Source organism: Phalaenopsis equestris, unplaced genomic scaffold (genome assembly GCF_001263595.1).
Source record: "Phalaenopsis equestris unplaced genomic scaffold, ASM126359v1 Scaffold000322, whole genome shotgun sequence".
Taxonomy (NCBI): Eukaryota; Viridiplantae; Streptophyta; class Magnoliopsida; order Asparagales; family Orchidaceae; genus Phalaenopsis; species Phalaenopsis equestris.
In genome coordinates this window covers 150,814-158,546 of record NW_018164764.1, presented here as the reverse complement: position 1 = coordinate 158,546, position 7,733 = coordinate 150,814, and positions in this window count along the sequence as shown.

The window sequence follows — 7,733 nt, the reverse complement described above, 5'->3', positions numbered from 1 at the left end:
CTGTTATCAATATATATAAATTTCCAAAAGATAGTATAAATGGTCCCATAAAATCTAATCTCTAAACATCAAATATCTCTACTTCTAACACGCAATTGAAGGACATCTCATTTCTCCTAGAATTATTGTCTATTCGTTGACATCAATCACAAGTTTTGATATAAACATTAACATCTCTAAATATTATAGACCAATAAAATACAGATTGCAAAATTTTGTATGTTATTTTATCAACCCCAAAATGTCCCCCAAAATTAAAATTATGACATTTTGGGATAATTTCATAAGTGTTTTCTAAAGGCACACATCTTTGAAGAACAAGATTCTTTCCTTATTTATATAAAAATGGGTCATCCCAAAAATAAGTCTTAGCTTCAGATAAAAATTTCCTCTTCTGTTGTTTTGTCAGTTCATAGGGTATAATATCACTAACGATAAAATTCACAATATCGACATACCATGGAACACGCCACTCATTAATATTGAACAATTCTTCATCTAGAAAATGTTTATTAATTTCTTTCAAAATAGAGTGATTTTTCTAATTCAAGCATTGATAGATGATCAGCAATTTGATTCTCAGCTCCCTTCATATCTAGTATCTCAAAGTTAAATTTCAAAGTCAAATTCTTGCAAAAGTCTTGCATAAGAAGAATCCATCGTATCAGTCTTGGTTTTGCCTCCTTTTTCATTAAATATTTAATGGAAGAATGATCATTATGCACAATACATTTTGTTCCAATTAAGTATGATCTAAATTTGTCAAAAACACATACTATTGTTAATAACTTTTTCTCAGTTTTGGTATAATTAATTTGAGCTTCATTAAGAGTTCTACCAGCATAATGAATTACTTTAAAAATATTATCATATTTCTTTTCCTAAAATAGATCCAATTGTATAATCACTTGCATCACACATTAATTCAAAAGGTTTTTTCTAATCTCGTAAAACAATAATTGGTGTAGTGAGTAATTCTTCTTTTAATAACTCAAAAGATTTTAGGCACTCCTTATTAAAATTAAAAGTTACATCTATTTCAAGCAAATGACATAGAGGCTCAGCAATTTTTGTAAAGTTTTTAATACATCACATGTAGAATCCAGAATGTCCTAAAAAACTTCTAATTTCCCTCACATTTGTTGGGTGAGGTAAATTAACGATCACTTAAATTTTTGTAAGGTCTACTTTCATACAATTTTATGATGTATGATGTCCTAAAATAATTCCTCCTGCTATCATAAACTGGCATTTTCTTAATTAAGGACTAAATTTTTTTCTTTATTTCACTTAATAACGCTCGATAAATGTTCTTAACGTGAATAAAATGAGGCTCCAAAGGACTAATTTTTTTTTCTTTATTTCACTTAATAACGCTCGATAAATGTTCTAAACGTGAATAAAATGAGGCTCCAAACACTACAAATTTATCCATAAAAACTTCAATTCCTTTTTCAATTAAATCACAAAAAATAGTCATCATACATCTTTGAAATGTAAAAGGGGCTTTATATAAACCAAATGGAATTCTTCTAAAAGAAATTTTACCATAAGGAGTGGTAAAAGTTGTTTTCTCTTGATTCTCAGAAGCTATTTGTATTTGGTGATAACCAGCATATCCATTCAGAAAACAAAAGTATTTATGCCCAGCTAGTCTGTCTAACATTTGATCTAGAAAGGGTAAAGGAAAATGATCTTTCCTAGTTGTGAGATTTAATTTTCTATAATTAATACAAATTCGCCACACTATGACTTTTCTTGTTGGTATTAACTCATTATATTCATTCATAATCACAACCACTCCTCCTTTCTTAGGAACACAGTGAATTGGACTAACCCATGCATTATCTAAAATAAGGTAGATAATTTCAGATCTAACCACTTTAAAATTTCTTTCTTTACAATTTCTTTCATAACAGGATTCAATCTCCTTTGAGGATCAGCCCTGGGTTTGATCTTCGATATAAATTATATGCATACAAATTGAAGGGTTTACAACATTTGAAGAAGACGCTCCTAATTCTAAGCCTTTTGGAGCGTCATCTTCAGGCTCTTCAATTTATTCTTCATTTATTTCAATTTCTTCTTGAACTCTACCTTCTAATTCTCTTCCGCTCCTAAGTTGAAAGGCTTTTACTTGCTCTTTATTCTGGTCTTTTAGATTTACTTTTACATTATTAGGACATATGAACACACTAAATCCACCCACATCACTCAACAAGGGATGTCTAACTATCCCCAATGACCTATGAGACATATGGACACTCGATAGTGACAAGCTCCTCTAGGGGTGTGTGAATGATCGTCATGTGCTTTACTTTAAGCCTTAACACTGAGAGCGACAAGCTCTGCGAGGGGTGTGTAACCATCGTCAGTGACTTATGAAACGTATCGACACCCGACAATGACAAGCTCTGTGAGTGGTGCATGAATGATAGTCCAACGTCCTACTTTAAGCTTTAAAACCTGATAATGACAAGCTCCACTGGGGGTGTCCAACCATCGCCAATGGCTTATAGGATGTATCAACAACTGACAGAGACAAGCTCTGTAAGAGGGGCGTAAATGATTGTCTTGCACCTTAATTGTGCCATTAACAACCGCCAATAACAAGCTCAGTGAGGAGGCTGTGAAAATCGTTTTTACAAATGCATGCACACTTTCTAGAAACTCAAATTAATTGAAATTACTCATGAATTCCAGCAATCAGCTGGTAAAGGATAAAAGACAGGGATAATGAAAATCCTAGCTTCAAAAATTTTTGTATGCTACAATAATTCATTTGAGAATTACAAAAAATAATATTCTTCAAAATTAAACAAAAAGAAACAAAAAGGAACCAAAACATACAAAAGGGGACTGCTCTAACCATGAGCATTTGAAGACTCCCCAAAATCTGCCTTCATGGTCCCTTCGACACTAGCGAACTCCTAGTAAGCTGACTCTTCTCTGCTACTTGATCTGAGAGAAGCTTAAAAAATTCCTTCATATTTTACCACTTAGGATTTACCGGCTTATGAATTTTAAATCTCTTGATCATCAGAGAAGTGTCAGATGTAACTTGACAAGAATGTCCCTCGAGATATGCCTCCCTAGTGACAATCAAAGAAATTTTTTTTTTCAGCTCCCAAATTTTCCTTAGAAGAGCTGCTACCTCTTCCTCTTATTTTTGGGCATCTATTTTTCTCTCCTCAAGGGAAAGCTTCAAGCCCCCTTCTGCCATAATAAGTTTCCATTTCAACTTTTGAGCCCTCAAGGTAGACTGTCCAACATCCTCCTTAGCTTTGTCTAAGAGAAGAGCCTGGAAATGCGAAGCCTGTATGACAAGGGATTAATAATGATCGAGTGCTTGGAACATGGTACTTCTATCCATCAAACTCAACTTCCTCTCGAAAGCGCAAGACCATAACATATCAATTAAAATCGAGGCTAGTCTCCATTTAGAGGATTGTTAGGGAACCACTCGATCTCCCTGTCAATAAGAGCGCAATGAACACTCATCTAAACACTAACTTCTTGATCATGGAGAATGCCCACTTTGATGGAACTACCTTCTCTTGCATGGGAGGAGGGGGAAGCATCATTAGAGACATGAGCCTTTCCTTTAATTTGAAAAATGTCATTCTCCATCCAATCCTTGGCCCCTCGTCCCTCCTCAAAATTGGTCTCAACAAAGATAGAGAGGGAGGAGCGACTCGTTTCACCTCGTTTCCACAGACGTATGAATGAGGCCTCCCTATCACCGTCAGAACTCCTCCAATCGATGGGTGAACTGATGGGCTACCAGACTCAGGAAGGCTAGGAGATCAGGAAGAGCCCCCCTCCCTCTCTTCCAAAAAACTTAGAAAATTACACAAAGGTTACAAAAATATATTTCACACACTAACAGACAAGAAGATAAGTAACACCAACCTTCATCATCCCCTATGTCAACCTGATCAAGTCGGACTGACCCTAACCGTTGCTGAGTGAAGGAGGACAACCTCTATCATAAGGCCTCTTTAAAGCCACCCTCTCTCTAGTAGCTCTCTCATGAGTAACCTCTCCGTTGTCGGCTGACTCCACAAATCCTCGGTCATGGAGGAAAGAAAAGGAACATAAACATAAACCCTCGGTGATTGCATGACCACATACATGTGTGTGTGTGTGTGTGTGTGTGTGTGTGTGTGTGTGTGTGTGTGTGTGTGTGTATATATATATATACACACAGAAAGGGATACCTAGGAAGTTGAAACGCCACCGATATGATTGATGCAACAGAACTACATGTTACCTAAGTAAAGTAATCATTACTAGAGATATAAAATTATTTTATGTTATTTCATTTATTATTTCTTTATATGCACAAAAAAAGGGTGGACGTAGTGTCAAACCCTTTGTTACAACCAAGGAAGAAAAAATCTAACCAAGCAATTGTTCGTGGCTTTGCCCAAGACAAACCCTTGATGGTGAAGACATTCATACATAAACTCATTGCCCAGCCTGGCTGAGTGGTGAGGGCCTCTCTAACGGTTGACTATTTGAAAAATAGACGCGTCACTTCTTCACGATTGGCATGCATCTCCCATAAAAAACCACATGTTCCTCGCACCGTGCAACAACTTATCTCTCCACCTGTTCGACTCTATCAAGAACTGCAATGATTCTTCCATCACCATCTTCTCGAGGATATCCCATAAAATAAAGAAAATCCTCCTCTATGTTAGCAAGGCAGCAAAGTATGATTTCAGAGGACACATTGCGCCCTTAGGTCTCCTCCTCTTCCATCTCTGCATCGGAAAAGCACTGACGACCATTACTCTTGCCTCCAACACCCGGATCCTTCAGAATAGTGATCCTTACATCCCGCTCAACATCTTACTCATGTGCTCTCAGTTTATCATATCCCCCTCCCCCCAACAGTAACTTGTCTAGTATTCACTCCCTTGACCGCAACCTGGTCCATATTCGCTGCATCATCCTTAGGACCAAAGTCAGTGTCTACTGATACAGAAGGTAGTCAAGACTTCATTTATTGAAAAGAAATATGCAAAAATCTATTCAATCTAATACCAAGAATCTGCCCCCATTCATATGTGGTGTAAGAAATAATTTACTCAACACTCAATCTTAGTCGATCAAATTCATGTATCGGCCTTAGCTACTGCCTCCTTAGGACTCCTCTGGGGAACTGTAGCCCACACAACACCTGGACGGACAATCAATCTCGCGTAGCAAGAACACTCCCCCTGGCGAGTTTCCGTAGGATAATCGTCAAGATGTCCTCTAGCCTTTTCTGCAGCCTTGTTCTGAGGGAGTTCACAAGAAAACCAGAAGAACCAAGTCAGCTCTCTTGATTTTTGGCTTTTGGCTTGGTCACAACTCTCTTCCTACTCACCCCTTCAGTGGATATCTCACCCACTTGCTTAAACTTCATGTTTAACTTATGGGCCTATGCCCGCATATCACTCACGAATTTTAGGAGGACACTCTTATTGGAAGGCATTGGTCCTTCACCAGATATCATAGAAAATACAAAAAGGAGGACACGAGAGAAAGGAGCTAGAGGAGACGGAGACACTGCAAACCTTCATTGCCCAAAGCCTATTTATAATGGTTCGGGCAAGAAAATCCAAGAAAGTCCATTATTGAGCAATAATGTCATTTAATTATTTTGTAATATTAAAAAATTCTCTTATCCTCGTGTACTGTAGAGCATCCGAGGAGCAAGAGAATCGAAGAACTAAATATGTACATATAAAATTATGACGACACGAATCTCAAAGCAGATGAACTACTCATAAAGTAGATGTGGACCATCGAACATAGCCTTCGACTGTTGTTTTTATATGGATGTTGGTGAGAGAATGACCTTGTTCGAAGGATCATCAGAAGGCATTAAGAGAAGCTCCCACATGCCGGTAATTAGCCTTCAAGATTGATATCGATTGAGTCAAGGCTTACTAGACGATTGACAACCCTCATTGATCAAATCAACCCCTTGTTTTATTATATGTCAATAACTCTATAATTACTAAAAAGTTCCCCTGAAAAGTTAATGATTATGGAGCCAATATGTACTTTTGTAATGCTGGGGCATAGGCCTATAAATAGAAGTCCATGTTATGAGTAAGACTCTCTCTTTTTACTGTTTTCCCTCTCTCTCTAATCACTTTCTAGCAGAACGTTCTATTCCTTGAGTATGTTTCCCGAACACTTTTGGATTCCTAATTTCGTTAACATAGTCTTCTTCATTTGAGGGAAAAAGTGAAATTCTATAATCATACTCATATAATGGATCGTTATAATTAGATTGGCTTTCATATTTTTTCTCGTTTAGATTTTCCATGTAAAACTTTAATGTTTCTTGCAATATTTTGTCATTTATGTGGGAGTTACAATTTTGTGTAATGTGCGCTCTACCATTGCAAATATTACAACATGTCATAAATAATAATTTAAACTCCATAATTTTGTTGGTGTTATTTAACAACTCAAAAGATTACATGAAACATGTTAGTGAAGAGAGACGAGAGATCAAACCATAAAGATGTAAATTCATGTAGCCACATCCTTCACTCAAAAAGAACTTAATTGAAATTATTTTAATTTTAATTTATAAAGTAATTCAGTAGTAATTGAATTTCAGATGTATTTTCTCTTGTTAGCTCTATTTTAATCATAAATAAAGATAATCCAAAATTTGATGGCTGAAGAGCGAACCAAAATATATGTGCTATTGAGCAAGAATTTTAATTACAAAAAAAAAAGAAATATTTGTAGTATTCCATTTTGTTACAATGCAATCATTATTGGGGATACATAAATTATTGTTACTTTCTTCAAGTGGGAAGATATTAAAGTGTTTATACAAATGTGTTCAAAATAGAAGAAGTGGAAAGCTTAATCTCAAACCAATAATGAGATAAATTTTATGGTCTTTTATCATATTCATACAGTTGATGATACGAGGATTACCATTGAAACCAAACACATTTCGAGCAATTATGCTTGAAAAAAAAACATGAACTTTTGTTAAGATGGGGATCATCCCTTTTTTAGGATTGCCATTTCTTTCTTTCGAGGTAGAAGGCTGAGAAGATGAAGCTAGATTGGTGTCAATGATTGAGTAGCTCATTTGGGCAGAAGTAGAAATGTGCCCAACATAAAGAACATTATCAGTAGTAAATGTTGGGGGTAGAGTGGCTATTGGTTGAAGACAAAATTGGAAGGTTCATCAACCTTTTTTTGTAGGTGACCCATTCGTAAAGGCTTCAATGTTATCGGTAAGTTTTAAAGCGAAGGAATATAATGATTTGTAGTCGCATATAAGGTTTTTTGGATTAAGGAGAGAAAAAATAATACATCAGTACTACGCACGTAGAGTAACGTGCGTAGTCAATGAAATCATGTCACGACACCCCGCGCGACAGAGAAAAAAAAACGGCGCAGTAACACGGAGAATATTTCTCCCAGTATTATTCATGTGTTATTGTGTGTTATTCATGTGTTATTGTGTCATGTGAATATTCCTGGTTTTATAATAACACAATAACACATCAATAACACACGAATAACACAATAACACATGAATAACACGGGATAGAATATTCCCCCATGTTACTGTGCCGCTTTTTTCTCTGTCGGGAATATTCCCAGTGTTATTCAGGTATTATTGTGTGTTATTCATGTGTTATTGTGTCCTGAGAATATTCTTGGTGCTATAATAACACAATAACTATAATAACACAATA